Source organism: Neopelma chrysocephalum, unplaced genomic scaffold (assembly GCF_003984885.1).
Source record: "Neopelma chrysocephalum unplaced genomic scaffold, ASM398488v2 Primary Assembly neopelma1_69, whole genome shotgun sequence".
Taxonomy (NCBI): Eukaryota; Metazoa; Chordata; class Aves; order Passeriformes; family Pipridae; genus Neopelma; species Neopelma chrysocephalum.
In genome coordinates, this window is record NW_020897729.1 from 9,641,591 (window position 1) to 9,660,482 (window position 18,892).

General features: G+C 41.3%; 1 long non-coding RNA gene across 1 annotated transcript in view; it reads right to left on the bottom strand.

The window, feature by feature from the left end:
• LOC113968769 overlaps positions 1-18,892 on the bottom strand; it is a 124,303-nt gene that overhangs the window by 94,728 nt on the left and 10,683 nt on the right. The window contains exon 2 of the long non-coding RNA XR_003534650.1: positions 3,753-3,966. This is a non-coding gene — a long non-coding RNA (uncharacterized LOC113968769). The remainder of the gene's footprint in view (positions 1-3,752; positions 3,967-18,892) is intronic.

Consider the following 18,892-nt stretch of genomic DNA (forward strand, 5'->3'; position numbering starts at 1 on the left):
AGAGGAACTCCTTCCCAAAAATCTGAAATAAGAGAGCTCCTTTGTGTTTATTTTCAGGCTGCTGACCAATACCATCAACCTAATTCTTGTTTTGGGGCAAAACAATTCTGAATTTGCTCGTGGCCCTTTTATTTAAGAAACCCACGGTTTCAAATCTCAACCGCACAAGATGATTTCCAGCGTGTCCAAATCTCAGGTGTAATAATGAGCTACAGCTACTTGAATTACTTCAAGGAGGCTGCACTTGCAAGGTCAGGCAGTAGCCTGGAGTTCCTGGAACAATCCAGTTGTGCTCAGCCTTTATATCCCATTTCCCTCCCAGCAAGGTATCATTCCCCAAATATGTCGAAGTGGGAGTAGAAACACAAATATTAGAAAAGCAGAATAGTAGAAATAAAGATGACAGTTGCTAATCTCTTCCAGAAAAAAGCTTCTAAATGGGCTCTCACAATAAATTATTCCACCTACCACATAAAGTAGCACAAGCTTGACTGTAAGAAGCAGCCGATGATGAATTTTAATCGTTTTCAACCTGTGTAATTATTACAGAAAATGATTTACAAGCTCCACCAATTAATCAACCCAAACAGCAGCTTGCAATATTCACTTGTTCATAGGCAATACTCCTATTTTATCTGGAAAGGTCAGAACAGGTGGGGACACACAAGGAGGTGACACCCAGTGCAGGGTTTGTGATGGAACCTGACCCAGAGGCACTTCTTGTTCTGTGGTACCACCATCCCTCCCTAAAACGGCCTGGGGCACCTTCTTGGGCACATCCTGGGCTCCCCAGGCAGCTCCACAAGCCCTTCCACAAATATTGATGGCATTGTGGTGCCAGGATACTGCCACAAACCCGATGGGACAGAGGCAGAGCCACAGCTCAGACACAGCTCTTGTCTCCACACTGCCACAGGGGCAATTCCTAGGTGTAAATAAGCTTTCCTCACTGCAGGACCCAACTTTTTTCCTCAACAGTAGGTCAGGGAAACTCTAGAATCCCTGAAAATAGTTTCTCAGATTCCCCATCACATCGTCAAGTGAGAGGAAGAACGAGCCAAGCCACAGCTCGACGGTGACAGCTGGAAATAGAGGTTGGAGTTTAAAAACTTCTATCAGCACCTATTTAGTTAAGGATGAAGCAGGTGCAGAGCCCAGCTCCTCACCTGGCACAAACCTCTGCTGAAAACAGTGATTTATAGGAGCTGTTTCTGCCCTACTTGCTTTTGGGGCTGTTAGGATCAGGACTGTAATTTTGCCTGGCACCAGCCCACATATGAGGAAACTTTCTGCTTTGCAGAAGACAACAATAACCAGGAGCCACACTTTTCTTTTGCCACAGCATTTCAGTTGCCAAATTACACAGTAAAGCACTGCTATGATGCCACAAGATGATAAGCAAATGGTATTTGAAATTATTCAACAGGCTGTGCCAGGAACTTTGGGATGAAGATTAAAACCTCCTCCGGTTCTGCTAAACCCAATATGTCCTTATCCTTTGTATTCCCCATTTCTAGTGTCTAGAAAAAAATAACCTCTGCAGCGTATCATGATCTCAAACATCTGGAGTGTTTAATCTACACACAGAAATCAGGACTAGATAAAGGGAACTTTTAGATTTGCTGCTCTTAGGAAAAGTTGTCAGAGATGGGGAAACAAGGGTAAAGGGACACAGAACTTTAAAACCCCCAAGAGCTACAAGGTGATACCAGTATCAGAAGTTACTGTAATTTTTCTTTCAGACAAAATCTCAAGCAGAACTGCACCCATGGGCAAATGGGAAGCAAGAGGATGCACCTTGTTCCTTATCCAGCATCTCAAACTCTTCCCAGTGACACCAGGTAAATAAAGCACACCCTGAACCGTCCTACCTGGGAAATGCATCTGGCTGAGGTTGGAAGCACAGATTACATAATGAGAGGATGCTTTCCAAAGAGGGATAAAGTGATAAGGAGGAGTAAAATCAGACAGATACCCATGGGCCTTTCCCATTCAGCTGCCAACTTTGTGCAGAGCACGAAAGAAAATGTGCAACATCCACTGGGAGAGAAGGAGAAAGGAAGGGCACATGAAAACAGGGAGTGTGAGAGCACATCAGGAATCCTCCTGAAGCCTTTGTGAAGTCAGAGGGCAAAACTTCAGGAGAAAGGCAAACTTGTTGCTCAACTGATTTAAAAAAAAAACAAAACAACAAACCCCAGCATTTCCTGCAACCACAATCCAGCTTCCTTCTTTCTCCACATTAGTAAGAGTGATAAACCAGAGCTTCACAACACTAATACACAGGGGAGGAATAATGTATATTTTTAAAATCTCAGTCTCAAATTAAGGCGCATTTTGATCCTGAAAATGAAGTTATTCAGCAGGCTTAACTTTTTTTTTTTCTTAAAAATCTGCATACATTAAATAACCACCTATTCTCTGTGCCAGCAGGTAGCAATTATCTAGTTAGTGCCTCCCCAAACTAAACCCACAACCATTAAAGCAGAGCTGACACATATTGTGGTTTTTTTGTACAACATCCAGCACAGAACTGCAGGCCTTGGAAAGAAAGATGTTGTTTCCAAAGTGACAATGAGATCTGAGTCCAGGTCAGAACCCTCATAAAACCAAGACACTCTATTTAAGTGTCAGATTTGGGAAGGAATCATAAGAAATATCGAGTAACTTGCACACAGAAGAGCAAATTCTTCAGGCTTTTAGCTCTTGTGATGAAGACCTGTGCACAGACTGCCTTCTCCACAGCCAGCAAGGCAAAGTTTAATCTGTTTATTTAAGTTTTAATTGACCTTGAATGTTTAAGTGAGGAAACACTGAAACCATGTTACCAGCACAGCAAAAACATCAACCGACAAGTTAAGTCCCCACTCATATTATTGACAGGTTTCTCTCTAGCAACTGAAGAGAAATTTAGGGACAAGACTCTTATTTTTTTCTCTCATCACTTTTTTAATCTGAGTTTTTGCCCTGCTGGGGATAATCAAGAGAAATAAGAGTGTGTAAAAACCACGTATAAAATATTATTTGTGAAAAAATAAAGGTCTATATTCAGACACCGAAAACAGGGAGAACCACCAATAACGAGGCATTAATTTCTTATTTTCTAGGACATAATCCCTCCCTTGCTTGCTCTGCCAGTAAATGCCATTTGTCCATGACCTAATTCTTGTCTCTGCTGTGATTTGAACAATTTTTTTTGCCATTCTCCCATTTCCTGCTCTATTAATGCATTTCACTGTATTCAGTGGTCACGACTTAGAAGTTTGTAGCTGACTTGACTTGCCAGGCTTTTGTTTTCTTATGCCTCCTATAAGAACATTTTTATAGCTTCAAACTGTGGCAGAGCACAAAAAAAACTCAACATTCAGTGCTTTCCAAAGTAACTGCAAAGTCCAAGTCCCTCTGTTTTGACCGTTTAGTTAATTTGATCCTAATTAAGCCAATTCATTACCAGCAGAGGATTTTCACCATCAGTTTTATACACTGAATTCCTCCACAAAGATTTTTCTCTCTTGACATTTGTTAATAAACCATTCCTGCAAAAGAAACCATCCAATGGCAAAACATGGATATGGGAATTGTTTCTGCCTTATAAGATTTTTGCTGGAACACAATTAATTCATCCCCTGCCACGGGGAGCAAGATTGTTTTAAGTCATCAGCAACGAGAACATCAGCAAACCCCTGGATCAGCTCTGAAGTGTTCTGGTCACATTTTGGTGGCCTCCACACCACACTGCTCTGAAGTCTTACCTTTCACGAGCCCTGCTGGTCTCCAAGCAGTAGATTTGCTCTCCAAGCAGTAGATTTGCTCTCCAAGACGTTCCCAGTGTCTCTCTTCAAGCTCAAACAGAGTTCAGGCTTCAGTTTTCAGTCTGCCTTACTCCTGGCTACCCAGATTCAGGATTTAATTCAATTAACTCCTTTAGCTTCCTTCCACGGAGCGAGAAACAGCCACCGGCGTTTTCTGTCGGAATAAGGGAGAAAATAGCACCAGTGGGTTAGATCAAACCAGCGAGTGCTGTGGCATCTTGGAGAAATATTCTGTACTCTGTGGCTGCCTAATTACAGCCAAGGGGCTCCCTGCTAATACCAATAAAACAGTTTGCACCTCTGGAAGCTGCAGGAGACAGCCCAGCATCGTTTGTGTTTATAAACCTGCCTTCAGCTTCGGGTTTATTTTCCTTCAAGACACCCGGAGCACAGTGTTAAAAGGATGAAAGGAAATGGCCCCAATTGCACCAGATGAGGTTTAGATTGGACATTTGGAAACATTTCTTCACAGAAAAGGTTGTGAAGCCCAGGAATAGGCTTGTCCATGGAAGTGGTAGAGTCACCATCCCTGGAAGTGTTCAAAAAACATGTGGATATGGCACTTTAGGACGTGGTTAAATGGTGAACATTGTGCTGTGTTGATGGTTGGACTTGATCTTAAAGATCTTTTCCAACCTTAACAATTCCACAAATCTATTCTATGGTTCAGGTGGGTTTTCCTGAAATTGCATCCCACTCCCTATTCCCAAACCACAGCACAGCTTAGAGCCCACAACTTCTCAACAACCAGGACATCTCCAGCCTGACCTGCAAATCTGTGGGGTTTTGATGCCAACTGTGAGCATTAAAAATCAAATATTATATACTCTGGTGACCTGATCAGCACTTAAATATCAAATTGCATAATAAGAGATACAAAGAGGCTGCAGAGACAATTCAAGAGGAAAGCAAAGTTATGGATTTCTGTGCTTCCTGTTGAACTGATTCCCTTTCCCATACACAGACTTTGGCCCCAAACCCAATGCAACATGTTGCAATATCTCCATTTTGTGGCAGATTTATTTTTCATCCAACACACACCTTGTGAGAAGATACAAAACTGACAGTGTGTGGCTTGCATCGTGTCACAGCCCTGAAAATCCTTCCTGCCTTCTGCAAGGCTGTGATTTATACAGGATATTCACTCTTATCTATAGAGAATGGCTTATAAATTATACACATTTCCTAACCCACTTTGTCTTTCTTCTGCAAGGGGAAGGTCATCTCATTCCTTCACGTCAGAGAGGGCAAAGTCACCATGGGAAGAAGACAAACCTGTGTGTACACACAGACTTAATCTCCTTCATAACCATATATCCACTTAAACCACTTTTTATTCATTTCTATTTTTACACTCTCGGGGGAATAACAGGGGACGTGCTGAATAATGTATATAATTCCATGTCCTCTGTAATGCCAACAAAATTACACTATTTCAAGATACATTAAGTAGCTCACCACTGAGGCATGGGAACACATTAGCAAGGCCATTACACTGCACAACAGTGCAAAAATCACGGATACAACGTTGAAATTAAGAAGAAAAGGATCTGGAAAATTCTTCCACACTGGTTAGGACATTTAAAAATAACTGGCAACTCTCAAAGCTGGGATATATTGTCATGGTTTTAGTGGGTGATGTGCAGCTGGGGACGTGCTGGTCAGAAGTGGCAGCTAAGCCATAGGGAAACTATGGAAAATCCCCTTGGACACAATCTGAAGAAGGCTGGAAAACTTCCCAACTGATTTTGGTGGGTGCTGGGTAAAACCAATAAAGGAATGAGCTCTGCAGGGCTTGGACTCCAAAAGAACCCAACAGAAATGAAGGTAGATGCTTCCTCCTACCATTTATTTACCCAAATCAGAGTTTGCTCTATGACTTTGCTGATTTTCCCTCCTCAGTGCTTTGGTCCAACACACTGACCATCCCCCAATCACCTCCAAAGCCATTAAGCCTCTCCAAAACTCACTATTTCTTCCCCAAAAGCACAGATTGGCTAAAAAAAAAAAATTTGTTTGGAGATGTGTTCTTTTCCCCTGGATTGCTCCAACCTGGATATGTCACTTAAAAAAGACATTACATAAACCTTGACCATCTGATGCCCCACATCTGAACGGGTCATTATTTCCAAAAGCATGGAAAGGAGAAGCTGTGCCATGTGTTTAATGGGCAGCTCAACAAGGACAACTGTGGCATTACCTTGTGGATGAATCACCTCATTAGATGAAGCAAAATGCACCAGGAATTGAAGATCAATTGCCCAGAGTTTCTTTCACCAGCCACGAGTTTTGAAAGCACCTCACTAAAATAAAATGCAATCACAGAACGTCCTCACTCAGGTGGGGATGTCTGTAAATACTGATGCATGATTGAATTAAAATATCTATTTCTCATCCAAATTTCTGCTCGTTGTGCAGTGAGGTGTTTACTCCTTCACTCTGGCTTTGTATGATGAAGCTTAGGTAAAAGCACTTGGTAAATTCTTGCAATTAAAACACAGTCACATGATATTCCTTAGCACTCACTGCAATTCCCACCATCTCACCAATAAACACTGAATTTTCCTACCAGCTGCGAATTCTCTTCTCACAATAAACCTTCATTTTCACTGACCAAGCTACGAACAACACACGGATTTTGCAGCTTTCCTTGATGCCAAACTAACTCATTGACCAAAATCAACACAAGTTTCCTCACAAAACTCCGCAGATTTTGGAATGAACTCTCCCTTCTTCCCCCCGCAAGGGAAGATCTGTTTCTGTGTCCTTGATGCGCATTTGAATTTCCTCTTAAAATTCTTGAGGTGATTATTTTGGAAGGGCTGTGCTGTTCAGACTGTGTTCCAAAGCCACCTGTTGTGACAGCAAGAGAAAGAAACCCCACCAGTCTCTTATTACCAGGTTTCATCACATTATATTCAAATTACAAACTAAGATGGCTTATGAATATTTCCTTTTGAATTAAAAAGCCAGTTTCTCATGTGAAATGGAGTTTATGATAATTCAGAGCTTATCTTCACTGCTTGATGTCTTTGTCCTTTCTTAGGTAAATAGTCTGAGTATCACATCAGTGAGAACTGTCCTTTGACTTATTCTGGAACTTAACTAACCTGACTTTTTTAAAATAAAATCATCCCCACACTGCGTTTTATTGTTGGTCTCTCCTCAAATTTCCATACCAGATGGAGCAGAAATTTTAGAGGCACTGAACCAGAAAGAGAACAAACCAAGAAAGATCTTTCCTTCGTTTCAAAGCGAAATATTTAAAAATACCCCAAAACAAACCATCCTTTCCATGACTCTTACAGACTTTAACCCACAGCTTTGACCTGCTGACACTTAAACTCCAAACTCTCCTCTGGCAACCTGTCCACTGGTCACTGGGACAACCTGGGTGTGCTCTCCCATGGGGCACATCTCCCTCAAAACTGCACTGAGTCGCAGATTTTAAAGTTGAGGGCACAGAATTAAAAGCCTGAGAGTCCAAACACCCTCCATAATTAAACAGAGGGACGTCAGCACCTTTTTCAGCTGTTCTTACCAAACCCGCTGACCTTGTCCGTGGCTCAACTTCAGGAAATCATTTCCCTTCATCTGGTCTGATCTCCATCTCTCTTGAGACAGACTGTTCCTTTAGACACTTAGTTACCATCCTTTCATTACGAGTTTTCTCGGAATGACTCAACAAGGAAACAAGAAAACACATTAAGAGCTTTAATTTCCCTCACTCTCACATTTTTTTCCTGGATCAAAAAGCAGCCGCCGCTGACTGAAACGAAAGCACACCTTTTGTGCAAGAACAAAACTGCTTTTCTCTCTTCACACAAGTCTCACACATCTGCCTCTTAATCTCCAGGAGCTCAGAGACCACGATTCCTTCTTTCATCTCTGTGGGCATCGTGCTGCTGCTTTGATAAAACAATTCTTTCTTTGTGTCTGACTGTTTCCTCTTGCACTAACGTCACACAGACTCCTCGTGTCACATCTCCTCTCCTCAGAACACCCTCAGTCCACACCAGTTCTGAACCACCTTTTTCTCCACTTTGTGAAAGCTCTTTGTAGCCCTGGTAGAAAACACAACCCTCTCCCTGTCACCCACCTTTCTCTCTCCAGCTAAACTCTTTTTCAGCCACCCTCCATTGGTTTTGGCCACGCTGCTCTCCATAAATTAAACCCTCCCATTAACCTTTTATATATGAATAATCCTCTCAAGGCACTCTTAATTACTTAATTAACAACATTCAAAGTCTCATCAATACCATGTGTTCTCCTGGTTACCAAAACAAAGGCCAAAGAGAAGATAATTGAAGAAAAATAACAGGATTGCTTCATATTTTAGGTTTCTCACCCAACACAGACATGGGTGTTGACTCGGTTTTGCCCATATGAAGTAGCATAAAAATAGGAAAAGGACAGAATTTAATGTTTTTCCCCTTTCCTTCTGACACTTGAAGTTATCCCTGCTCTCTAGGTTCTCTCAGGCAGCTGACAAGCATTTAAATAACGTCTCATGAGCAAATTGAAAAGCAGGGAGGAGCAACATGTGTAGAGATTTGAGTAACTGAAACAACGAGCAGCTCCGCAGGAAAATGAATTTAATTAAAGCTACTCATGCAGGCTCTGAGCCTCAGAAATCTATAAATCTGGAAAATCATTTCCCTTTCAATTAAGTTTGTATTTGTCATTTTCTGAGAGATAAAAAATGAGTCCCCACTGACCAGGTTTTCCAATGCTGAGAAATGAGGAGAAATACCTAACAAAGGACTGCAAAACGTCTCACACAGGAAACATTCAAGCCAGCGAGGACCTACAGGCTCCCAAGTCCCACCACAGCCAAATGATTCCTTTTTTAAAGCTAAAAGCACAGATGTATCAAGTGGAGATGTTTCAAGACAGTGTCTGTGTTATGACTAATACCCTGAGGAGACTCACATCACCCAAACTCCCACTTCTTATGTAATCCCTGCAAAAAGAAAAAAAAAAAAGGTTCCTTTCAGAGGATTTTTTAGAACATCTGAATTAGACGCCTGAGCTGAGCTGCACTTTCATGCCCCTTTCTCCACCCTTGTCTGGAGCCTGCAGAGACCTCCCTTCCAGCCTGGCTCCCTCCTCTCTCCTCCAGGAGGCACAGTCCAAGGTATCAAAGGAGCAGAAGGACTGAAAATGCTGCTGTTCACTGTGGAGTAATTTATTTCAGAACATGTTTTGGACAATCCCATTCAGCTCCTTTCTGAACGTTCACGCAAGGCAGGAGATGAGGACTGAGCTTCCTTCACTGCTCCACACTGGTGGCAAGGGCTGTTCTACAGGACAGACCCAAGGTAACTTTGCCAGGTCCAAATGGAGCTTCTGCTGATTAGGAATTCCACAGAAGCCATTCCTTCCTCTCAGGACAGGCCCAAGTTAACTTTGCCATGTCCAAATGGAACTTCTGGTGATGAATCCCAAACAAGCCCTTCCTTCCTCTCACCTCACTGACACAGCAACTTGCAAGGAGCTGGTTTGAATTCCTGATTTCCAGTCTTTGCAGCCCAAATACTTCCCCTTCGCACCCCAGCAGTGCCAGGAGAGAGCTCAGGATGTCAGCAACAGCTGCAATTAATACCCAGTTGTTCTGTGTGTGCTCTAAAAAACTGCACTAATTCCAGGGGGAGGAATCAAAGGCTCACACTCTCCACTGTTAAGATCTTTCAGAGCTGTTTTGTGGCAATCACACACAGCAGAAACAGCCCTCAACGTTCACAGATGTGGCATTCACAGGATTCTGGTGGATCAGCTGTTTTTTGGTTTGGTTTTTTGTGATTTGTTTTTTTTTTCTCAAAAATGAGCTTGAATGAAATCAAAGTCACTGTGAAGGTTCTCGGTTTTTCCCCCCAGGCAGAACTCCCACTGAGCTGGGGAAGAACTGAATCAGCCTCACCGAGGGTTTAACATCACTGGGTTTATTTGCAAAGCAGGGATCCAAGCCCAGGATTTATCTGTGCACACACACACAACACCCCACACTCTGCTTGACCTGGCAGTGAGTTATTCATTCAGAAGGAATACAACGTTGTCACTAAAAAAAGCTTCAAAGAGCGGAGAGGAAGAGATATTTCACCTCGTTCACCTCTCTAACAGCGGGAGGGATAAATGGGAGTGATTTCTGCAAAAGTTTCAGTGAAGCACAGACAGAGCCAGCCCTCTCTGCACGACATCTGAAACCTTTCAGAAATCTCACTTTGCCACAAGTGAGTTTGTTAAACAAACAGGGCAGCAAGTTGGATATTTGGGATTTCCTTCCCTCTTCCATATTCTGTGGTCAGAAGAATGATTACAGGAGTCTATCAGGTGATGAAGTCTATAAGATCATCAGATCTGGACAACTGTGCCTGGAAATGCTGCAGTTTTTAAAAGCAGGCTGGATCTATAGTGAAGTTTGGGGCAGTGGCTAATCCTTGGGCACACACAGAAGGGAGTGGGAGGGAATACTTTTTCCAACTTATTAACTGCAATGAGAAAAAAAGCAGCAACATCCTCCCCCCTCTTGAATTTAATGCAAATAAAACAGGACCGTGAAAATAAGTGCAAAGATAGAAACTTCTCTTTAATATATGATGGGTTTGAATTATATTGGTTTATCCTGCAATATTCCAGGAGTTTAGATTTCCTCTGATTTTCAGCTGGTACATGGAAAAATCATTTCCCTTTCAATTAAGTCATCAGGGTGGCCTTAACACCCTGCACTTCTAAGATCATAAAACCAGAGAAATGTCATTTGTTCATTTGGATCATTCCCTGTTTCTCTGGGATATAAATGTCCCAAAGAGCTGCTGCCAGCTCTGCAGGAAGATCCCACAGGAGAGCAGGGCAGGTGGGATGGTGGCAATACATAATGCCACAGGTATAAACATCCCATTTTGGTTGCATCAGAACTCACCAACCAAAATTAGAAGGAAGAGGAACTTGCTGTGGACAGAGGAATTACAGACAGGTTACACCTGGAATAAGGACATTAAGCAGGCTCTGCTGGGCCAAGCACAGGGACTGCCTGGGCAAGTGATTCATTGCCCTCTGTTAGAGATCTGACACACAGCCTTGAGTCATCCTATCTGCTCCAAATTCTCTACCTGAGGAGCTCTTTGTCTGCCTCACAAGGCTGCACTGACGTTTTACAACCATAATTCCTTCACTCTCATGTTCCAGGGCCTGCTCTAATAATATAACACACAATAACCTGCACAATAACCCCGCTCTCCGAACCTTTGCCAAGCTTAAAATAAATATTCAATTTAATCCATATTCTATAAAATGCTGCCACCCCTGTGGTGTTCACTGCTAATCATAAAAGAAGATTTTATCCAAGATTTGCTCTTCTCTGAGTGTTTCCACACAGAGGTTTTGTGGAGACTGTTGGGTTTTTTTCATCAGCAACCCAAGATCCCTCCATGCTCAGCGTGCTACACGGCTTCTGACAAACAATTAATCAGAACTCAGGGCTGCATCTGGCTTGTGTTTCCAGCCAAGGAACGAATTGGGTTGAAAAAGCATCTGAAAGGATAATACCTCAACCTGATGACTTTGTAGTTGGGTTTTGTTTTCCTGGAAGGAATCTGCTAACACATCATGTTCGAGGGACCCAACAGACGTTGAATTGATGAGCTTTTAGGCGAACAAAACATATGGTGCTTGCTCCGTTCCATCTACGTGGTGATCAGTCATTCAGCAATAAAGCACAATAAAACCTGGCCAGCTCCTCAAGACAGGACAGCTGAGGAGATCAATTACAGCCTTAATTTAGACAAATTTTTCACAGTAAATTTTTTCCTTTGTGTTGTTACGTTATCCTTCTCGTTCCGTGAAGTTTTCATTAACTCCTGTGGAAAAGGAGACCTGGATTCTTCAAATCCAAAATATGGATGTGAAATATCAGTGAGTTTATGAGAGAATAATTGAGACACTGACCAGTATCAGCTCCAAGTTGTTCTGTGTGTAATTATTTCGCCAACATTCTCTAAAAACTACACACTGAGCATTTTTATGTTACTATTTTAACTAAAGCTTCTCAGAGGAATTCCCTCTTCCCAGGTCTCCATCCTAGAGCAGAACCTGCAAGCTCCAGGTGGGAAGCGAGTCCATTCTGGACTCACAAGCACAGAAGGGAGGTCGGGATCATTTTGTGACCAGTTTTACAACCTGGGGACACAGGACCAGGTGAATTCTCTGAGCACTGAGATCTGGAGGAGCAGAGGGACTTGGTGAAAGCCAAACTTTGGGAATTGAAATGAGCTCTTCCACTGCCATTCCCTGCATGATTAAGTGCCTCACTGAATCAAGGTGGTTAAATTTATAACTGAGACACACTAAATAAAGGTGATGATTTGGCAGCCATGGAGCGTCCAGGATGTATTAATAGGTCCAGAAAATTAGGATTCACATCAAGTAATTCTCCTCTATCCCACAGTCCGTGTTCCTCAGGCTTCTCCAAATCCCCACAGCACTGGAGCCCTCCCCAAGGGCTTCCATGACATCCAGGCAGCATTTCCCACCCAATCTGCATTAAAAGAACAACTTTAAAATAACAATTTAACCACACTGTGCCACATAAAACCGGTTAATGCTTTCCTGCAACAACCAGCTCTGTGCACACATCCCTGCTCCAATTTCCAACCCAAAACCAGATTTTTGAATGCCAGCTTCATTTATTACTGTGCTGTAGAACAGTGAGAAATTATTAAAGACTTGAAAAATCAATTTAAGCATTTTAACAGTGAGATCAGGCTCCTCATCTCCTGCAATTTGTGTAACACAAGATGCTGCTACGACGTCTCCATAAAGTGAATTAGAGCAAATAATTTCTTTGTTCAGCTGGAATATGTTCAGAAGAGGGTTTCTATATTATACTGCATCAAGGGGATTTAGATTCAATACCTCAGTACCAAAAGTTGGGAGCACAGGCAAAACTGTGCTAAACTGCATAAATCAAGATTTGCTCCCTGTTTTATTGTAATAAACTTTCTTTAGAATAGTATTTCACTGAGGGTTTTTTTTTTAAATGAAGTATTTAATTTGATTTCCCATATGGTGTTTACAAGGTTGGAGGTGTGGGGATTGCTATTAAATATTGTGTTTGATATACAAAAACTGCAGACGAGAAAACTGATTTTATATATAAAAGTTGTGGGTGGTTTTTGTTTTTGTTTTGGGGTTTTTTTTTAATTCAAACATTGGTTCATTTCCAGTGTCTTCCACTCTGTGGAGGTTATATTTTAAAAGCAGGTTCAATGCTGTAATACAGAAACCAATCTATATTTCAATATATGCAGTCTGTGAGCTCGACATAAAGGAAAAGAAACAGATGTAGGTTCAGATGAAGAAATGTGTCTATTGTGAAGTGTAAGGGACTATTTGGCACAAAAATAATTGAAGTCAATATGCAGCAAGAAAATCTGTCAGCAAATTGCAATGCTTGACTGAAGCACAGATATATTTAAAAAAAGAAATTGTATGGAGCCTGTACGTGGCCCACCAGTTTAAATGGATTAGGAGTGTATTAAAATTCCTCTGCTTTACTTCAGCCAAAGTGTTCGCTCTGAATGCACAAAGAGAAAACTCTTATTGAATTTGAACCAGGGATTCACTCAGAAAAACTTTCAGTCATTGAGCTGCTGGGCCAGGGCAGCATTGCAGAGAACTGCACTGGGACCAGTCCATGCAGAGCCCCTTCCAGGGAATTCAACTGATTCCCAAGAAATAAATAAATCCTCATAATTGTGCCCAAAAAAACAGAAGGACAAAGAATTTCCAACCCAGAAAGCTGTGTCATATCCATAATATTGCTCAGCAATTCCATATCGTGTCTAATGTGAGAATTCTATCTCATGTCTAAGATAAAATCATATTTATTCTGTTTTAATCAATGTCTTGCTCCAGTCTGTGATTAAGAGCCTCCTGCCTCCCCCATCCCACAGTGTCACCTCAAGCTCTAAAAAGTGAAAACTTTAAGTTAACAGCAATCAGAAGGTAAATGTGGAAAACCAAACACTGCTTTGAATATTTCCTCACCCAGATCAAAGGATTGTTTTTTTTTTTAATCTTATTTTTAACACCATCATCTTATCCTCTTATTATTGTTTATACCATTGCCTGAATTCCTGGAATTTTCAAAGACACGACAATCCAAGTAACCAATCCTTTAACATAGGAACAGAATTAATCAGGAAGCTTCCTAGTGAGCATCCTTTATTCACAGTTTGTCATGGTACCATCTTCCTTCTTCCCAGTAAATACTGATGCTTCATCGAAATGTCTCGAGAATTTTTATTATTTGATCAGATTTTCTTTCTCTAAAAGACATCTAATGCTGTTTTCTGAAGCGTTCTTACAGCAGGAGCCCTGTGTTTGCAGTGTGTGACTCTATAGATAGAAAACATTGATTTTGATTACCTTGTTTCTTTAGGCCTAATTCTATTTACACACAGATCAGAGAGGAACAGCTCATCCTCCAAGAACAGCTCCATCCATTCACTGCTCCTGGAATAAATGATACATTTACCTTGCCAGGGATATGGAAGATTTTTTTTTAGACACCCATGAGCTCAACTTAAGATTTAAACATCCCACTTAAACCCCTGTTGCTTAATAAACAAATATTACAAACCAAATTTGCTCCACTCAATTTTTTCCTGCCTTTTCCTTGGAAACAGGAGTTTGTCTTGGCTGCCTCACATGGGTTGCCTTTTTTTTTTTTTTAATGTAATATCAGTTCAACAGGAATTCTTGATCACTCCCTGCTGCTCGAGGCAATATCAAACAGGCTCACACGCACTCTTCTAATTAGCTTTGTTCTTATGAGGGGTGAACTTGTTCCAGGCCCATTATATACATGTTAATTGTTATCTCAACAAAGAATAATGAATGTGTAAAAGTAATGGTTGGTTGACATCTATTGAAAAACACCCTTTAATCCTCACTCTGCTCTAAAAATAATTTTAAAATCGGTCTGGAATTGTTTTTAGCTATCATTCCTACGTGACATTTCTATTTAGATATTATTTTTATGTCATCTGTGTGGTGTTTTTTGTTTTTCCCCAAAATTACCCCTATAACAACCTGCCTGGAGGTTTAGGAGGGGTAGGGAAGAGTTTTTTTTTGTTTCTGCAATGTTACCTTTCACTTCTGTATAAGACAGATATTATCAAAATAGAATCCTAGAATGGTCTGGGTTGGAAGGGACCTTAAAGCTCACCTTGTTCCACCCCCTACCATGGGCAGGGACACCTTCCACAAGTCCAGGTTCCTCCAAGCCCTGTCCAACCTGGCTCTGAACACTTCTAGGGATGTCTATATATATATATACATATATATATATATACATAAAAAAGCTCAAAAGTCAACTTAATGAAGAAGTGTGCTCCCATTTTTCAGTCACTGGGCCATCTTTACTGTCAGTAACTAAAGTTTCATCATTTCCACCAGCAGCACATGGAGCACGTTTCCAAAAGGCCCCCAAAACCCCCCTCTAGCTCTTTATAAGCTTGAGCAGCTTCCTGCACTGCAACACATGGCACAGGCAGATGGGGCAGGAAAAATATAAATTCAAAAACCTGCTAAAATCAAAGTTCCACATGACACCAAAATCGCAGAATCCCAGAATATTCTGAGCTGGAAGGGACCCACGAGGATCATCGAGTCCAATTCTTGAGTGAATGGCCCCTGGAGGGACCAAACCCACACCCTTGGTGTTCTGACCAACTGAGCTCATCTCAGGTACCACATCCCACTGCAAAATAGTGACAACGTCGGAAAAAACCCACATTTTTTCCTTTTAGAGACATGCAACTTGATAGTTTAGTAGCCTCAAAGTTAAAAAATTAACTCCTGGGGGAAAAAAAGGCCTAAAGAGGATGAAAACTTCAGAAGTTTGGGAATGAGGTTCATATAAAGAAACACCAACAAGGGTCATTCATGAGGCACCACCACAGAAAAATGTAACTTAATGAACTGTACCTGAAAATGCCAGAACTGCTCCTTTCAGCCTGGAGAAAAGGAGGCTCAGGGGGGACCTTCTCATTCCCTAAAACTCCCTGACAGGAGGGGGGAGCTGGGAGGGGTCGGGCTCTGCTCCCAGGGAACAAGGGACAGGAGGAGAGGGAATGGCTTCAGGCTGTGCCAGGGGAGGGTCAGGTTGGACAGCAGGAGGAATTTCTCCATGGAAAAGGTGGTCAGGCACTGGAAGGGGCTGCCCAGGGAGGTTTGGAGTCCCCATCCCTGGAGGTGTCCAAGGAAGGGCTGGATGTGGCACTCAGTGCTCTGGGCTGGGGGACAAGGTGGGGATGGGGCACAGGGGGGATCCATGGGCTGGGAGGGCTTTTCCAACCTCAGGGATTCTGGGATTCTATCACAACTCAACTGCTCCTCTGAACACATTTTTACAGGTAGACACCAACACATGACTGGGACAGTGAGTGGAGGTGGAACAGTGAGTGGAGGAACAATTATTCCAGAGCCCTTCTTGCTCACTCCCAGGAATCACAGTGTGTTCAACCATTAGAAAATCAACCCAAGTTTGCAGCAGTCACAGAGACACAGCACCCAGAAAGGAATTGTTCTCAGTTCTGTGGGATTTTATTGTATCCTAGAAGAGAATATGAAAAGCAGTAATCCCAAAGTCTCAATATTTGATACTCCTTTCAATAGCTGTGGTGATAACACAGGAGAAGTGTATATTTTAAGGGAAGAAAAGAGAATTAAATCTGAAACAACACAATAGCTGAAGAGTTCAGAGCCAGCCCTTACTATTAGCTCCTTGTTCTATAATTAGGCAAGCCCCAGGAAGTCCAAAAAGAACAATTACATTTGCCTGAACCAATCTGGGTGAACCTGACCTGATTTAAGCCCCCCCCAAAAAAGGACAACTGGATTCATGATGCTCACATTTTCTTGGAATTAATTCTCCTTTCTGCTTCAATTCACCCCAAAGCCTTTGGTCTCAATACACTGGATAAACTCAGCTTTTCACATTCGATATTCACAAAAGCAACATAACACAAAAACTAATGCTGTGTTCATTTATCTTACATTTCTCTTTAAAGGGTTGGAAAAATATTATTTACCTGCTGACTGGGAACCAATGGAAAAGCTCAGTCACAGGACTGAATCAACCTAACAAGTGTGAAGACAAATGTTACCAACTCCTGAGGAACTCACCACAAAATGAGGGGGATTCTTTGGCTGAAGACACCACGAATTTCTGATTTAATAAAACTACATCACACCTGCCCAACTGCAAATAAAGGTCCAGAATATTTAATTAGTGGCAATGTTAATAAAGCTCCTTTGGTATCACTAATCCTGCATCAGAATTAAATTTCCCTAATTCATAGAACTGTTTTCCTTCAGGAAGTTCTGACAAGAAGAAGTTTGTCCCCCTCTTCCTCCAGCTCTCAACCATAGAAACGAAGGAGAAACTCTAAAATAGGCTCCAAGAACATACATATTAAAAATAATTTAGAGTTTGAAAGATAACCAACAACCCTATGGCAGTTCAATAAGAAAGAACAAGGAAAATAAGAGAGAAGAGTTAATTTTTATTAAGTTAATTAGAAAGTCTCTCTAAATTCACTTAAATGCTTCTGATGAGAAAAGGGAAGAGACTGGGGGGCACTTTTTGGAGACATGCAGTTCTCTGCTTTACCACAGCTAATTAAACAATATCAGGGGCTGACTCTTCATGTGTAGATGCCACAAAAATCTTTGAGAGTTAAAAGTACAGAGAAAAGTTTCGTCCAACTTCCAGAAAGGTTTGGGGGCTGGGGTGGAGAGAAAAAAGGACTCAATGTGGTTTTTTTCTTACAGAATGCAAGTGCCAGGTAATAGAAACCAGAACAGCAAAATAACACTCCATTGGAAGGTTAGAGAAGTGAGGAGAAAAATAATTAGGCTGAGGCTCAATGGGAAGAAAATATTAAACTAAATAAAAAAACCAACTAATTGAGCTTTTCAAAATTAAGGCAAGATCAAAACAAGCAAGAAGTGAAGTGCTGTGCTTTTGATTTTTTTAAGCTGTATCCCCCACTGAGGCACCTTTGCAGGGAAACATCTCCTGCATTTTATAGTCCAATTAGTGCATTAATCTTTCCTCCATTATTTATTCACATTTAAAAGAGTTTCCTTGTTGCATTTTGTAACTTGGAATTCCAAAGGAATGGGGGAGGATGTCACTGTATATTCACAGGCATTTCAAAAGAAGATGCACCTTTATTTCCCTGCAGGCAGATCAACCATCTTCTGAAATTAAGATTAACAGTCACACTTACAGTGAGAGAAATAATTGGTTTAACCTTCATTATTAATAAAAAAATGGGAAAAAATTCTTGCTTCTTTTGCTTTGCATTAATGGTACTTCCTCCCTTGAAAGGGATTCTTGGCTCAAGATTGAAATCTATGGACAAGGAAGGGATGTTAAAAAAAGCATTAATTAATGCCAGAGGCCAAGTTTGGAGAAGGTTTTGGAACATCTTCCATGGTTGAGAGGCAGTGGAAGAAGATGATAAAAGATGGTGACTCCACCACCCCCATGTGCAGCCCCTTCCAAAGTCTGACTGTCCTTTCCATGGAGAAATTCCTCCTGAACATGCCAAGAGATCAGTTTGGATGAAGATTCTGATTTTCAATAAAGGCAATAACCAAGGAAAAAGGTATTTTGTGACAAGGAGACTGATTTGGAGCAGATTCAAGGGCAGAAATAAATTCCAATAACTACACAACACAACCATAACCCTCAACCCTCGACATCATTTCAGTGAACAAGGAGATTTTTAAGATCAGACTACAGTAATTTTAGGAATAGGAAGAAGAATTTAGGAATATTTTCCTCTTATTTTGTCTCCCTGCTTCTTATTTTGTCCCCCTGCACAATTGCTCTACATCCCCAGCACCCTTTCCACCTCATATTCAGTATAAACAGATATTCTTGATTCCTACAGGGAACATGGATCTTATGTTTCTACTTATATACTTAGAAAAAAAATCTCTAGTGTTTAGTTTTATTTTATTTAGTATTTTGATATTTATATTTTATACTCTAATATTTTAGTTTT